The 16,686-nt window shown below is 44.8% G+C and overlaps 1 protein-coding gene across 2 annotated transcripts in view; it reads right to left on the minus strand.

Moving 5' to 3' along the window:
• The window catches only part of EP300 (E1A binding protein p300), a 1,713,356-nt gene that overhangs the window by 481,195 nt on the left and 1,215,475 nt on the right, over nt 1-16,686 (minus strand). The gene's annotated exons all lie outside the window — the stretch shown is intronic.

A 16,686-nucleotide genomic window follows, 5' to 3' on the forward strand; every position in this document is an offset into this window, starting at 1 on the left:
GATGATTGCTGAATGTGTCTACCAAAACAGTAATCGTGAATTAAACATAGACTGGTAACATAAGAAGCGAGCATCAATAAAAGATCAGTCAAACCATTTTAAAGCACATTTTAAGTTTATATACTTTAATCCTGGTGTGTAGTCAGCTCTCAGAAGGAGCTGCGATTTCAGTTCCCTGAATTCCAGCAATGTAGCACAGTCCCCCAAAAATAAATCCACCTGTTCTAAAACAAAGAAAATTTCTCAAATCTGTAACAAGCAAAAGAATGTCTAGCTAAGGCACTTCTCGGGTAATGTCCTGTAATAGCTGTGTAATGCTCTTTCATCCTATCCGATAATTTTCTACTCGTTTTCCCAACATAAAACGAGTCACATGAAGAGCAGACAGCAACATAGACTAAATTAGTATATTTGCAGCCAAAGTGGTGTTGGAAAGTAACCTTGTAATTATGTTTAAAAGTATACATAGTGTTCTTCAAATGTATTTGCAACAAACACACTTTCCACATTCAAACATGCCAACCGGGTCATGAACATTCTTAATGTCCGCAAGCAAAAAAAGTATCCCTGTTCTCTAAAGTATTCCTTATAGTTCTAGTGCGTTTGTAGGAAAAGAGTGGGGCTTCTAACACAGAGGAAAGATTATGAGAACTGGTTACAATGTTCCAGTTACAGGAAATAACTTCACTAATGTTTCTCATGTCCCTGCAGATCGGAATAGGGAAACTGAGAGTTCTGTCTTGTGGGTCCATAGATACACTCTGTTTAGGTGTAAAGCCAAACCTAATAATAGGTTTGAATTTATTGTTCCCGTCTCTACTAACTTCCATGGCAACAGAATGTATGAGGTCAGGAGGGTAGTGTTTTTGCAAAAAACAGGTGGCTCAGACAGTGCATTTCACTTACAAAAATAGAGTCCTCACTCACTAGTCTAGACAGTCTTATGAATTGGCCCCATAAAACATTTCTTTTCATGTAGAACGGGTGTTGACTCGTGAAGTCTAAACAGTTATTTCGATAGGTGTCCTTCCTGTAGATATTCGAAGTAACGCTGCTGTTAATAATATCCAAAGAAATACTAGTGTCCAAGAAAGAGACAGTGAATGATGACGTAGGATAACACAGATGCCAAGTTTTGGTAATTACATAACTCTCTATCTGATTTTATCCAAGTCATCATTCATAACGATAGGGTCAGAGTCTCCAGCTAACATTTATCCTGGGAATCCCCAAGAAAGGATAACCCAGAGCACTGTAGAGTTAAAGGAAGCCCTGCTCCTAGAAATCAAATCTATCTTGTAGTGAAACATAAATGTGTGATGATTAGACCAAGTGGCAGCAGCACAAATGTCATCAATGGCAAGCCTGGCCAAAGAAGCTGAAGTAGCAGCCATGGACATCGTAGAATGAGCCTTGATTCTTCCTAGAACCTCAAGATGGCTATGGTAGTAGACAGTGGAGATGCAGCTAGAGATCCATTTAGAGATAGTGGCCTTAGAAACCGGAAGACCATGTCTATTGGGGGGAAAAGGCCAGAAAGAGCTGCTCTAGCTTACTACAGGTAGAACTGTAATAAGTCTGTGTACATCAAAGGTATATAGAATGTACTCCTGTTTCTTGGAATAACTGGGGAAGAACACTGACAGCTGAATATACTGGTTCAGAGTCTATTCGGAACCAATCTTGGGCAAAAAGGAGGGATTAGTCCTGAGAGAGACTCTGTCCCTGTGAAAAATCATGTAGGAGGGAGTAATGGTAAGATCTTGCAGTTCTGAGATCCTCCTAGCTGAGGTAAGACACCAGGAAGGCTGTGTTCCAAGACAGGAATTTGAGACTGCAGGAACTAGCAGGCTCAAAAGGACTCCTAGTCAGAAATCGCAAAAACAATGTAATGTCCCAGGAAGGCAAGGGATCCTTAACTGGTGGCCTAAGCAGGAAGACCCCTTCCATAAATGCTTTACAAAGCCTAGATGAAAAAGCAGACTCAGTGTTCTCGCGAAAGTCAGAAATCACCGCTAACTGAAGCTTGATGGTAGAGAAACTTGCTTCCGCTTGGAAAAAGGAGGACAAAAACAAAAGTATGTCAAACTGAAGCAGAAAAATGATCCAGATTCCTGCTCTTGGCCCAGACAGAGAACCTTTTCCACTTACTGCAATAAACCTTTCTAGCAGAAGGTTTCTGAGAGGCTAGAATGATACTCTTAATGGAAGACGCTACCCTGATTGTGTTAGAATCACTGGAACTGGAGAAACCATGTGGTTAGATGAAGGGTTCGAAGGTTTGAGAGAGAGGAAGCCCTGATGGATGGGAAATCAGATCTTGATGGGGATCCACTACCTATGTTGGATACTTCAGATGAGACCTGATGAACGAGAACCACGGCTGATGAGGACAGAAGGGGGCCAAGAGGATAAGGGACGTTTCTTAGGCATTGTGCTTTCTGCAGAACCTTGAGAATTAGAGGAAGAGGAGGATATGTGCATAGGAGACCCAGAGGCCAATCGCAGACTAGGGCATCCCTCAGTGACTCTGCTGGATGGGGGGGGATCAGGGTTAAGTATCTGCTGCATTTGTGGCTAGCTGGGGAGGCAAACAGGTCGCAGCAAGGCTGACCCCAACGTTTGAAAATCTACTTCACTAGTGAAGGATTGAGGGACCACTCATGAGGACTCAAGATTTATCTTTTAAGCCTGCTGGCCAAACACTGGAATCGCCAGGTATATGCGTTGCAAGAAGGAAGCGCCCGGACATCGCCCATTCCTACACTCTCATGGCCTCTCTGCACAACAGGTAAGAGCATGCTCCTCCCTGTTTGCTGACATACTAAGACCACAGCCATGTTTGTCTGTCTGAATTACAACTGTCCCTCGAGGGAGGCAGTCCTGGAAGGCTTTCAACAACTGTGCAACTTGGTCTCTACTGGGGAGCACACACCTTGGATGGTCTTCCCCTGAAAATGCCCCCCCCACCTCAAAAGGGAAGCATCCATGGCCACTGTGGCCTTGGGGAAAGGGAGAAAAAAGGGCCTGCCTAGACTGAGATCCTGAGACTGAAGCCACCACAGCAGGTGATATCTGCACACAGGCGTCAAGTGTTTTATGGTCACAGACATGGGGTGAAACAGAGCATACCACTGTATTAAGGTCCACTGCAACACTTGCATGAGGTACCTGACCAGAGGAATGAAATGAATGGTTGAATCCATGGATCTGAAGGCTCGAAGAACCAAGTGAACCGGGGGATGCAACAGGTCTAAGATCTGCATGACTTGTTCCCAGATCGACTGAACCCTGCAGAGAGGTAATGCTGCAATCTCTGAAATGGAGCTAACAGAGCTCCTAAGAAGTCCAACTGTTCTGTGGGGATCAGATTAGATTTGGAAAGGTTGACGGTGATCCCCAATTGGAGGAAGAAGAGAAAGTACAGTTGTGTACACTTACCATAAATGTAGATGTTTTAGTGTATTCACTGTTGCAGTCATTACACTTGGGTTATCCTGCTGGCAGGCTACCCTCAGTCGGCCTGAATTCCAAAGTCTAGGTCTGTCGTCGGTTGCTGTTGCCTCTTCCCTGACGTCAATGCGCCAGGGGTATAAAAGATGCAGCAGACGCCATTTTCTTCAGTTTCTCTTGCCCCAGATATCTGGTGCCCCCCAAAAAGGAAGGCTAAAAATATGCCAATAAAACATGCATGCACCAAAATACATTATACCTTCATCTACAAGCAAATACACCACATAGGTTGTATAGATTAGAGAAATGCAGCTAAGTTCCAGCAAAAAGAGACGGGGGGATGGTGGGTAACCTGGACTGCAACAGTGAATACACTCGAACATCTACATTTATGGTAAGTGTACACAACTGTACTATGTTCTTCGTGTTTCACTGCTGCAGTCATTACACTTGGGTTAAAAACCCAAAGCTATGGTTGGGAGTCTGGAGTTAAATAGCATTAGGAGTGGCTATGAGGCCCTGCAGAACTGCAGTGGCAAAGCCTGCCCTGGATTTAGAGTAGAGTGGTAAATTATGGTGCTTTGTAAAGATGTGCACTCAACTCCAGGTAGCAGCCTCTAAAATGTCTTTGGTTGGTACTCCCCTGAGGAAGGCTGTTGAAGTAGCTGCTGCTCTGGTTGAATGTGGCCTAATGCCCTTAGGTACTGGCTTGCCATGTTGTGAATAGCAGAAACAAATGCAGTGGCCTATCCACTTTGAAATAGTCTGCTTTGAGATAGCCTTTCCTTGTTATCCTGCAGCATATGCCACTAGTAGTTGCTCAGTCTTTCTGAAAGCTTTGGCTCTGTTCAAGTAGAAGCGTAGCTGTATGTGTATTCCAAAGAATGCAGAATTCTCTCCCCCTTACTCTGTGGGTTTGGATAAAAAGTAGGCAGATGAATAGTTTGGTTTAAGGGCCACACTGGACACTACCTTAGGCATAAATGTCGGGTTTGTCCTCAGAGAAACCCTGTCTGGATAAAAAATGATAAAAGGTTCCACAGACATGAGTGCCTGTAGCTCTGAAACTCGTCTTGCAGAGGTTATTGTTACGAGCAAAGCTGTTTTCCAAGATAAAAACTTTATATCAGCTGTAGCGGCTGGCTCAAAAGGGGGCAGAGTGAGTTTTTCCAAAACATAACTGAGGTCCCATGCAGGTATTGGTGATCTCCTTGGAGGCCTTAAGTTTTTGGCTCCTCTGAGGTATTGCCTTAAAGGATGAGAAAAGATTGGTGGCTCTGTATTGCAATGAGCCGAAATGGCAGAGGCATGAATTTTAATTGATGAAAAGGATAGGCCTTTGTCCAGCATCTGTTAAATATTGCAAAATCTGAGGAATATTTGGTACTGCTGTGTCAATTCCTTCTGCCTGGTTCCAGGCACAGAATCTCTTCCATTTTCCAGCATAAGATTTTCTAGTGCTAGGCCTCCTGGCCTCCCAAAATGACATCCATCACTGCTTTAGTGAGAGGTGTGTTTTGTATGACTACATTATCCACCATGCTGCCAGATTTAAGGTCTTGAGTTGGCTGTGCAGGATCTGATTGTTTTGTTGGGACAGTAGGTGAGGTATTTGAGGTAAGGTCCAGGCTGGGCACTGAGACAAGTTCCTTAGGATTGGATACCAGTACAGGCAGTCTGGGGCAATCAGTATCATTTTTGGCTTCTCTTGTCTGACCTTTAGGAGTACCTTGGGGAGGAAAGGCATATACTGTTAAGTTTTTCCAGCTGAAAGATTGGGCATCCACTTTCCATGCTTGTCTGTGATAAGTCCTTGTGCAGAATCTCTTTAGTTGGCAGCTGTGAGGAGAGACAAACAGGTCTATGTCCGGGCATCCCCATTTCCTTGTTATGTTGAAGACTTGTGGATCCAATTTCCACTCGTGGGGATCCATGAGGTTTCTGCTTAGTTCGTCTGCCAGAGTATTTATCTTTCCTGGCAGGAAATGTGCCTGTAGATGTACTTGGTAAGTCAATGCTGTGTCCCACAAAGTCACGGCTAGTCTGCAGAGGGGGTAAGAATGAGTGTCTCCCTGTTTATATACCACAAGACCGTGGTATTGTCTTGTCTTTATCAGTAGTTGTCCCAGATGAAGTAGGTCCTTGAGGGCTGTCAGGGCATTCTGAACAGTTAGCATCTCTTTTTGATTGATATGTAGATGCATTTGGTTGACGGACCCTTGAACACATCTTCCTGCCATGTGTACCCCCCGGCATAATTTGATGCATCCGTTGTCAATGTCTGCCTGGCTGGGGGTAAGGTGAATGGCTGTCCCCTGTTCTGGTGACAGGCCTTCACCCACCATCGAAACTCCTGTTGCAGGCAGGGAATGAGAGTAATTACTGTTTCCAGGCTGTGGCAATGGAGTCCAAACACTTTTTAGGTACCATTGAAGTTTCCTCATATGCAGTCTTGCATATGAAATTAGTAGAATGCAGGATGTCATGAAGCCCAAAGCCTGCAGAATTTTTCTTGCAGATAACTGGGCCTTTGTTGCCAACAGTTTGAAATAGGTAGTCAGTTGCCTTTGTTTGTCTGGCGTGAGATAAGCCATCTCGGCAGTTGTATTTAAGCTTGCACCCAGGAATATTATCTCTTGAGAGGGTACTAGTTTTGATTTCTGTTTGTTGACTGTGTACCGTAGGCATGGTAGTAATCTCTTTACAAACGCCAGATGCTGTAGTAGAATGTCCTTGTTCTCTGCTTGTATGAGGCAGTCGTCCAATTAAGGATACATTTGTATTCCTCTGTCTGCAGAATGCAATTACTGGTGCCAGGCACTTTGTAAAGACCCTGGGTGCAGTAGATAAGCCAAAGGGCAGTGCAGAGAATTGGTAGTGCAATGAGCCAGCTTTGAATCTGAGGTATCTTCTGCATGTTTGTCTGATTGGGACATACGAGGTATGCCTCTTTTAGGTCTAAAGTCACAAGTCAAGCCTTCTTGCCCAGCATGGGCAGAAGCTGCTGTAAGGTCAACATTTTGAATTTTGGTATATCCAGATATGTGTTTAGAATAGATAGGTCTAGTAATGGTCTCCAGGCTTTGTCCTTTCTGGGTACCAAGAACAGTCTTGAATAAAATCCTTGTCCCTGCTCTTGTTCTGGTACTTGTTGAATGGCCCTCATGTCCATGAGGGATGAGACTTGTTTTTGTGCCTCTGCCCATTGGTTTTTTGGCAGGTCTGGCCAACCGTTTGCCCTTGGCAGGGTATGAAAGCAAAACTTGTAGCCCTGTGACACTGTCTATGACCCATTTGTCCTGGGTTATTGTGTGTCAATTATGAGAAAAAAGTGCTAGTTTTCCCCCTGAAGGTGCTGCCAGAAGATAAGTGCTTTGCGCAGGCAAGGGGAAGTCATTGGAATGGTTTCCTGTAAGGCTGTGATTTGTCTTCTCCACTTTTGGAGGTAGAAGCACCTCATTGTTTAGACCTGTATGAACCTTGGGGCTGGGATCTGCCTCTTGGGCGTCTGTATCTGCCCCTTTGTGGTCTGTCTGACACTGGAAAGGACCAATTCTTTGCAGGCCAGTGTCTGCTAAATCTTGGAGGCTGTACCTGTAAGAAATCCTTGACTGTTTGCATAGATTTAGCTTTGTTCTCCATTTTCTTTAACACCAAACAAAGTTTCATGCTGTAATGGTGCATCTAATAATTTTGCTTTAACATGATCTGGTAGATTTTGTTCCTTTAACCAAGTATGCCTCCTAATGACAGAACCCGTGACAGCGGCCCTGCAGGAGGCCCCCAAACAATCAAAACCACTTTGCAAAGTATGCTTTCCAACTTGCTCAGCTGCATGCAATAAATCCTGCATTTCTTTGTTTTCTGCACCTTCAGAATTTATCAACATTTTCTGTTTAAGCAGTGACATAATATATTGCTGATATTTGAGCATATGAAACTGACAATTTAAAGCCCTTACAGCCAAGGTAGCAGAGGTGTAAATCTTCTTTCCCCATCTGTTTAATGCCCTAGAATCCCTGTCGGAGGGGGTAGGGTTTTTTGCAGTGGATGCCTTGACCCCTTTGGAACCCTGAGAAATAGTTTCTGGGTCAGCAGCAGGGATTTTGAAAAGGAATTTATGAGTGTCAGGCACCCTGTAGTACCTGTCCGGCTTAACAGGAGCTGGAGGTAAGGAGTCAGGGGTCAGACTGGACTCTGAAAATACATCATCTACAATGTCTAACACAGGCAGAATAGCTAGGGGCCTGTGTTGTGGGAGTAAAAGGAAGTCTCTGAGCCTTTTCTTAGATTCAGAATAATCTTGGCTCTCCCAGTGGAAATGTTCCCTCATGGTATGCAAGGTTTCACCAAAAGAGTAATCCTCAGGATGAGAGGCTGAAGGGATGGATTCTTCTGCATCAGAATCCTCATAGGGAGAAAGAGGGTATTCCTGATCAGAAGAGGAATCTGAAGAAATGGAAACCTGATTTGAAGATTCATATTCTGTCTCTTGCCTAGGCCTCTTATCAGGAGGGGGATGGGAACCCCTGATCAAAGAAATTAAGTCTTCGGCCATTTTGAGCATCTGTTTTTTGGGCATGGAGGCCTGACCATGAGGTTGTTGTACTTGTTTCTTTGTCTTTAAAGATGCTTTAGTCTTTGCCTTTATAGCAGGAGTCATTTTGATGTACAATTGAGTAGGTCTGAAAACACCCTGAGAAGCCGATGCCTGCTCAGCGGCTCCGGACCCATCTGAAGGAATAGTTTCCGAAGGTCCAATACTTTGAGCTTCCAGCGGCCTAGGCAACTCCACGTGGGCGTCTATAGTGGCCTGCGGGTCCAAAGTAGCGGGGGTCAGGGGCTGCGAAAGCGCCTCACTGAGAGCCGGAGAACCGGCGACTTGCTTAGAGAAAGCCTCGTCGGTTTTAGACCTCGGATGCCTGTTTTTTATTTTTTTTGCGTTTCTTGTGAATTGCAGTAGTTGGTTGGCTATCCGACGGCATCGTGTAATTAAATCTTCTGCCAAAATAGTGAAATGCAAAATTGTACCGGCGCTTTATAGTGTGCTGGTTAAATCTAGCACAAAACTGACAACAAGCAACGTCGTGGTCAGGGCCTAGGCAAGGAATACAGTAAGAATGAAAATCCTTATGAGGTATTTGCTTCCCACAAGAAATGCAATTAACTTTTTCTGACGTCAGTCTGGAGCAAGAAAAAAGTTTTCCCCAACGGGGTACTTAGCTTTTAATGAAGACTTCGGATCTGAAATTCGAACACGAAAATCTCAGGAGTCGGCTGACCGGCACTTGCGAACTGCTTCTGCTTCGGGCACTGCACGGCAAGAAAGACTTAAGAAAATGGCGTCGGCTGCATCTTTTATACTTCTGGTGCACTGACGTCAGGGAAGAGGCGACAGCAACCGACGCTGGACCTAGACTTTGGAATTCAGGCCGACTGAGGGTAGCCTGCCAGCAGGATAACCCAAGTGTAATGACTGCAACAGTGAAACACGAACAACATCAACATAATGGATCATTTCTAGCAATCGATGCCTCAAATGTGCTGCGAGGAGCACACTGTCGAGGTATGGAAAGACCTGAAACCCATGCAGCCGCAGGTGAGCCACTACCACTGCCATGCATTTGGTAAACACCCAGGGGGGGGCTGTAGTGAAGCTGAAATGGTAATGATTGGCCCCTAACCAGAAGGGAAGAGGTCTCCAGGAATGCCAGTCTACCTTGATGTGATTGCAGACATCCTGGAGATCCACGGAGCACATCCAATTGTCCTTGCGTAAGAGGGGCAGAATGGACTGAGCAGTGACCATCCGGAACTTTGACTTCTTGACTGAAAGAGTGAAAATCGCTAAGATCCAAAATAGGATGTAGGTCCCAGTCTTTTTTGTCACTAAAAAGAAGCGAGAGTAAGTACCAGATTCTCTTTGTCCTGCTGGGACCTTTTGGATGGCACTTTTTAGAAGAAGTTGAACGTCTTTGAAGGCCAACTCCCTCTGAGTGGGTGGAACGTCAGGGAGGTAATGTCTCACTGGAAGGGCTTCCAGAAAGGGAATGAAATAGCCCCTGGAAGTGATGTTTAACATCCACTGATTGGAAGTGAAGTTTGTCCAGGCTAGTGAGTGTAAGGAAATGCGACCCCTGACTGCCTCCATGACAGAGCAGCCAGGCAATGCTTCAGGAGCACTGACAGGGCTGCTCAGAGAAAGGTTCCCTGGAGACCTGATTTTGCAGACCCCCCCGCCTCAAAGGCTGCATCAGCCATTGAAACCTCTCCCCCTGCCTCTGGAAGAGGTGTCATCAGGAGCTTCCTGGATGGGAGACTGACTTGTGGAACCACATCTTCCTAGCTCCCTGCTGTGTTTTAGAGAAGAACCTCTGGGGAATAGATTGCCTGATCCCGACCACAGAAAGTCTTCTCCTCCTGCTCGCTGTGGGTCACAGTGTCCTTTACTGAAGGTCCAAAATTAGTGGAACTATTGAAGGGGGCGTTGGTAAAGGATGCTTTGAAGGTTTATGCAAACCTGCCTAAATGTAACCAGGCATGATGACTCTCAGGGATGTCGGTACTTGCTGCCTGAGAAGTAGCTTCCACAGTGCTGGAAATTAACCTCATTGAGGAATTTGCCAGGGAAGTCAGGGTGGATAGCTTGGGAGATGCCTTCTTGAGGTCTTCTGCTGGCAACAACTCTAAGGGAAGTGGAAAGCTCTCAGACCAAATCCCCTTTGGAGGTGGATAAAATGTGCCAAGTAATTAACCACTCTCACCTCAAAAGTAGCTGAGGCATAAACCCGCTTCACAAAACTGCCTATTGCCTGGGACTACCTGTTCAGAGAATGGACCATGCAGCTCTGCCAGGTACTCCTTAGTGGCAGCGGTAACCAAAACGGCATCTACTGGGACACCTTTGCTCCAGAAAGAATGGTCTACAGGAGGGCTGAGAAATTTGTCTGCTCTTTTTGGAACTGGCTCCATCGTGTCGGGCTCCTTCCAGGCCCTGCTGGTGATCAAATCTACTAACTTGTCAGTAGGAGGGACACCCAGGAAGTAGATGGGGCCATCACGAAGGCCTTCAGAAACACAGACTCCTCTAAAGACGGGGGTTGGGGAGATCATTCTCCCTTTTACTTCAAGATTTCAAGGATGTCTCCAAAGGAGACATCATCGGGCGGAGATCTGTGGGGACCCATCTCCTTCATTGAAGTCCATGTTCTCGGTGAGGGACTCCACGGGGAAGTCCAAGTGCCTCCTCTTGCACTTTCCCTTACACTGTACCTCCTCCGCAGGGGCCTCCGGGGAGGACTCGGAAGAGGCATGGACTCCCAAAGGGGAGGAAACCCCCTTAAGGCTCGAACAGGCTGACCCTGGACAGGAAGGGAGCCCTCACCAGCTGAAGTAGAGAGGTGCAGGGAGGGACCGGGAGGTGCGGTTGATTTAACTCCAGCCCCGGAAAACATCTTCTCTACCACCCAAGGAGCTGGAAGCAGTCCCATCCACTACTTCTGAGGAAAAAGTCCCCTGGAGAGGAGGGACAAGTCTAGAAACAGCACCATGACCCCCAGATGACACTAGTCTGGAGCTAAGGCCGAAGAGCCAATGGGAAGGGAACGGTCCAGACTGGTGTCACATCTGGGGGTCATGGTGCTGTTTCTGGACTTGTCCAGAAACAGCACCATGACCCCCAGATGACACCAGTCCAGAGCTAAGGCTGAAGAGCCAATGGGAGGGAACGGTCCGAGGAAACTGTATTTTCCCCCCGTGGAGCCGGCATCAACCACTCCGGCACAGGGCTCACTCTGCTCTGAGGGAAGGGGAACAGAGTAAGCCAGGGACCCTGAAAGGCAGAACACTCGGCCTCACCAGAATCTGACCACAGGTGTCTAAGTCCTTAGATCCCAAAGCCTCCGGGGCTGGAAGAGGAGGATGAGAAACCAGGTGGGGCGAAACCCCCCTGGCCAGATGGGCAGCGGAAGCCAGAAGCCAAAACTCTACTTGGGCCTTGAGGAAGCTCATCATCCTGTCCATGTCGAGGATAAGAGGCTCCTCAAAGACCTAGAGGAGGAAGAGGAGTAAGTAGAGGAGATCTTCCTGATCTGCTGCGATGTTCCAGGGTACGGCTCCTATGTCTTGGAGCAGACTGGAATGCCCTTTTGGAAGCAGAGGGAACAGCTACCTCTTCTAAGATATAATCAGATTCAACAATACTGTCGGACCAGAGGGCCTAGCTGACTCAACGGACGGATCTGACGAACTGGTCGGATCCTAGGACCTCTGATCTGGAGAAGCCCTGGATCTGGGAGACAGCTCCGCAGCTCTCTGCTCTCAAGACCTTGGATTCAAGATGAACCAGGCTGGGATCGTATCTGGAGACCTTGGATCTGACAGCAATGGTTTCTTGGAAGGAGCCTGCTGACAGGACAGGATCTTCCTCTTTGGATCTGAAGAGGAAGCCTTTGAGTGGGAAATGAAGGGTCCCCCCTGAGCCAGACCTTTTAACAAGAGTTTGCTGCAGCGCTCTGCCAAGGCCCTGGGGTTAAATGCAGCACAAATTCGCATTCATCCTCCAGGTGCGGATCACCCAAGCAATACAAGCACTCCTTGTGGGAGTCGGAATTTGGCATCTTCTAACCGCACGAAGAGCATTTCTTAAAGCCTGAGAGCTTATCAGCCATAATAGAAAACAGCTAAACTAAGTATGTGTATATATATATATATATATATATACACACACACACACACACACACACACACACACACACACACACACACACACACACACACACACACAAAAAAAAGCCCCTAACAAACAAGCCTCAATGGCCACAAGAAAAAGGGTGGCAAAAACAAATGCACACTACACTAAGTTCACTTAGCAACCTAAACTAAGGAAAGGGAGGTACTATAAGAAATGCACTGTAAAAGATCACTAAATAACACTAAACTACCTTAACCTACAAGAAATTAGGAAGAAACACTAATCTTTAGCCAGAGCCAAGGGAACATGTTTGCATATAAAACATGGCAAACGAGATCAGGGGGTTAGAGGGCAGCAAGGCATCATAGGAGAGGGAGGAGCTAGAGCCTTGGATCTGTCTGTAGCATGTTGCAGACTCGGATCCAACATTGGATCCTAGACCCTATGGTGATGAATGATGACTTGGATAACATCAGATACTACAATTTTCCATGCCTTTCATTTAATCTTATTTTCATTACTTAAACAATCTCAACTACAGCTTAAAACAGTGTAAATCCTGGATACCTTACAAGTAAAAAGTGACTTCTTGTTTAAATAGCTTTAACATACTTCTGTCTTTTGGCTTTTCCCGGTAAGGGGTCGCCACAGCGGAACTCCGGTCCGCTAATGATTGGCAGTAGATTTTTACGTGCTGGCTTGCCGGGCCTAACGCACAACCTTCAACGAAGGGACGCCCATTCACGCATGTCGACACACAGAAGACGCTCTAACTGAGAATCGAACGTGCAACGTCTAACTGTGAGGCGACAACGCTACCGCAGCACCACCACCGCAGTTACATCATGATTGTTATACAAATATTAAAAACAAAAACTCTTACTTGCAGTCATTTCTTCACTTCCTTCAGTATCCTTTTAATCAATGACAACGTGGGCATTTGGTTTACAGTCACCAAATTACAGTTTTTCCTTAAGACTTCTTGCATATCATTTCCTACATCTCAAAAGCACTGATGCTTTAGAATTTTCATTTATTCACTAATTTCACAATGCTACTGCTTGATCCTCTCCTGTCACCCTAAAGCAGCTTCTGGTTCAAGTTCAATGTACTCCTTTGTTCTTCTAGTCAGTCTCTGCACTTTTTATATGCCACTCAAGCATTTTCTTTTGGAACAATGGAAAAGGTTTCATTGGCAGACCCCATTTATGGGCTTTGCTATCATCAGCAGAATGAGTAGTAGTCTCGTTCTATTTGATGATTCACGCTTTGTTGACTAAACTTTTTTTTTTTTCAGCCTTAGCTAGTTCTGCATCAAAGTGTGCCTTTAATTCTGCAGGAAAATATTCTGAAGAAAGCTGGACAGAGCAACTTGAACCTCAAACCTGCCTCTCGACATTCCAACTGCTGGGATAAACTTCTCTTCTGTCTGGTGCACAGTGAATAAACATCTTCCACACTCATGTGCCCCAGCTTTTAAAAATTTTCCCTTATGGCACAACTATGCTAACAGCGTCTTTCTGCCCGCATGAGTGAATCTTTACTAACATAGGTCTTGGCCAATTTCTTGTAGCAAGACTTGTTGCATACACACAATGTGCTCTCAATTAAAAATATTATTTGCAGTTTAATAAAATGAAAGCAGTTTGCTTATTCTTGTTTCTCTGGTATGGCATAAAATTTCAGGCTCTCTCTGCATGCTCTGTCTTCTAACTCCATTTTTGAAACAGCTCTTCTTAGCCAGCATTTTTTTTCATTTCATCCTCTGACTTTTGCATTTTTATCGGTTCATCTTAACAGCTAGTTATCATGTCTTATTCCAGCCTTTTATCTGACTCTACATACTTCTTGAGTGTTTCACTGATTTTAAACACCTCTGACTACATTTGGTTTAGTGCCAGGGGTCTGCAACCTGTGGCTCTTCCACCCCTCTGCAGTGGCTCCCTGTAGCTTTGAAAAATAATGGCCACTTTACCGTACAACACACACAGTGATCGAGCAATGGACTTTAAATATTGTTCTTATAAACTTAGAAACTTGCTAGAATAACATGGTTTCTGTTAACATGCATTTTCCACACACACACACACACACACACACACACACACACACACACACACACACACACACACACACACACTCCTCTCAACTGTGCAGATTTTCGCAGAATGTCCTGATGTTTGTCTCATATTTGTGGTCTATTTCTCATAAAAGTGTGGTTTTGTGGCAAATCATTGAGGGCTGAAGTCAGAAAAGACAGACATTTGAGTTTCAAACTTCATACCTGTCAGAAAATTCATGCTAATGCAAAATCTGTTATTCTATCAACTTTCTAAGTTTGCAAGAACAATATTTAAAAAGTGTCCCTATTTTTAGGCCTTTGTGCCCCATTACTTACGGCTTTGTCCAGATTTCTTGTTCTGAGAGATTGAGAGATATAGCACACACAAACACACAGAGCGAGTGAGCAACCCCAACAAAGGAACAAAAATAGGGACGGATTTTAAATATTGCTCTTATAAACTTTGTTCTTTTATATTTAGTATAATAACCATATATAAAATGTTATACGCTGTGTTATCTTCATTTTAGGGGTCAAATAGGTTTTGTGGCTCCCAATGAATTTTATTTGGTTGGAGGGGTGCCAAAAATGGCTCTTTTGATAATGAAGGTTGTAGACTCCTGCAGGGAGCCATCGCCTGTACCAAAGCTGAAACCTGAGATGCTTTTGGCTGAACAGCTGCAAGATACTACTCAGCCACAGCCCCCCCTTCTTTTCTTTGAATTTTTGCCTTTTTCCAAATTTCTTCTTTGCTGACATCCAGGCAGTGTAAATCCAAGCCAATAACTGAATTCCATCCAAACTGGTAACCTCCAAACTGGTAACCTTTATTGGCACCCTTTCTTGATTTCAGTTTTCAGACTGGGACAGCTTCAATAAACCTGTTAAGTGTGGAGCCATCTTGGAAGCCCAGCTGACCTGGTCCTCTCAACACCTTCCATTAATAATCATAGCAGAATGTGACACAACGTGTAGCTAGCTATGAAAAAGAGTTTGTGCAATCGTCTGTCTTGCTTATATGCCATAATGGAAACAATGAACTGATAAGATAGCCTGAACTCTCTGCCTCTATTACTGTTAAACCTGGATTGCTTATTTCTGGGAGTGAATGCAGAGTACAGGCAACTACATATTGTAGTTTAATCTGTTTGGGTAAAAATGAGTGTCACAGAGGATCATTTTATTGAACAATGATTCTTTGCACCTCAGGGCAAGTAACTCAAGATGTTTCTAAGAAAAAAAATCATCATTATGTCAAGAAGGTTGAAGGAAATTCAGTTTCTCCGTGACAAAACTTACATTCCAAGGATGCAGAATGTGTAGCTTGGGTGGCCTGCATGCAAGTGCAGGACATTGCTGAAAATTGTTTGATAGTTGTAAAGGTGGAGATAGAAGATCCACAGACAGGCAATGGATATGGGGGGAATTAACATGTGAAAAGAAGATCCACAGACAGGCAATGGATATGGGGGGAATTAACATGTGAAAACCCAGACAACAGCAAACAATTCTGGGTGATAATGCAAGAAATCAGGGTGTGGAAAAAGACAGATACTTGTTCTGTATTTCTAATGGTACACTAGAGAATTTTTTCCAATTAGCCAAGTAAGACTTGCTATTTTTTTGCCTCCTGTATGTCACCTATGGGGAGAACAAATACCGTTACGGAACTAGGCTAAAATCATTTATTCACCAAGGCTAACACTCATGAGTGGAAAAAGGAACCTAATCCATTGGTTACAAGCATGTAGTGGGCAGAGAAGGAGAAAGAGTCCCTTTTTGTTTCATTTGCATTAGTGGGGGAAAAAACATTCTGTTATCAGTCTCTTGATTTAGACAAGAAAGAATTGTACGCTTTGCCTCACCTTGCTTTTAGAATCACCTTTAAGATAAGGGGGAGAGAGAAGGCATAAAGAAATCGACAGTTTTGAGGGAAAGTGTTCAATACCCCAAGGCTTCACACAGGAGATCACACAGCACAAGAAGCCTACCTGATTGTTGTCTTAGGAAGCATACAGCTCAGAGGGCTGTTCCATTTCCCCATCATGCTTAAGGAGGCACTTCTTCAGAGTCTGCTCAAACATGTTGTTGGGTAGTCTACTAATGTATTCAGCTAAATGGGGTCAGATAAAGGTCTGCAATACCATATCTCAAGTTAGCATGCTCACACTGCATGTACAGCAGGAGTAGTTGCCCATTTGCTTGATGACGTGCCACTAGATAGTGGTGTCATCTGTCAATATCTGCAGAGTACCTGGTTGTAATATTGTTTTGAATACACAGAAGGTGTAAATGGCAGCCAGCATGTCTTCACATTTATATTTCCTCCTGGTTTTCTAGACCATGTTCCTGTGCACTCCTGCTTCTCATGTAGGCCTACAATGCACGGCCAGAGCCAACCACTGCCACACTCATTGAGTAGGTTCTGGAATGATACTCTGCCCATTAAAAAAACCCTCTTCTGATTGAAGGAATGTGG

The sequence above is a fragment of the Protopterus annectens genome, chromosome 1.part1 (genome assembly GCF_019279795.1).
Source record: "Protopterus annectens isolate FY-2018-M chromosome 1.part1, PAN1.0, whole genome shotgun sequence".
NCBI lineage: Eukaryota > Metazoa > Chordata > Ceratodontiformes > Protopteridae > Protopterus > Protopterus annectens.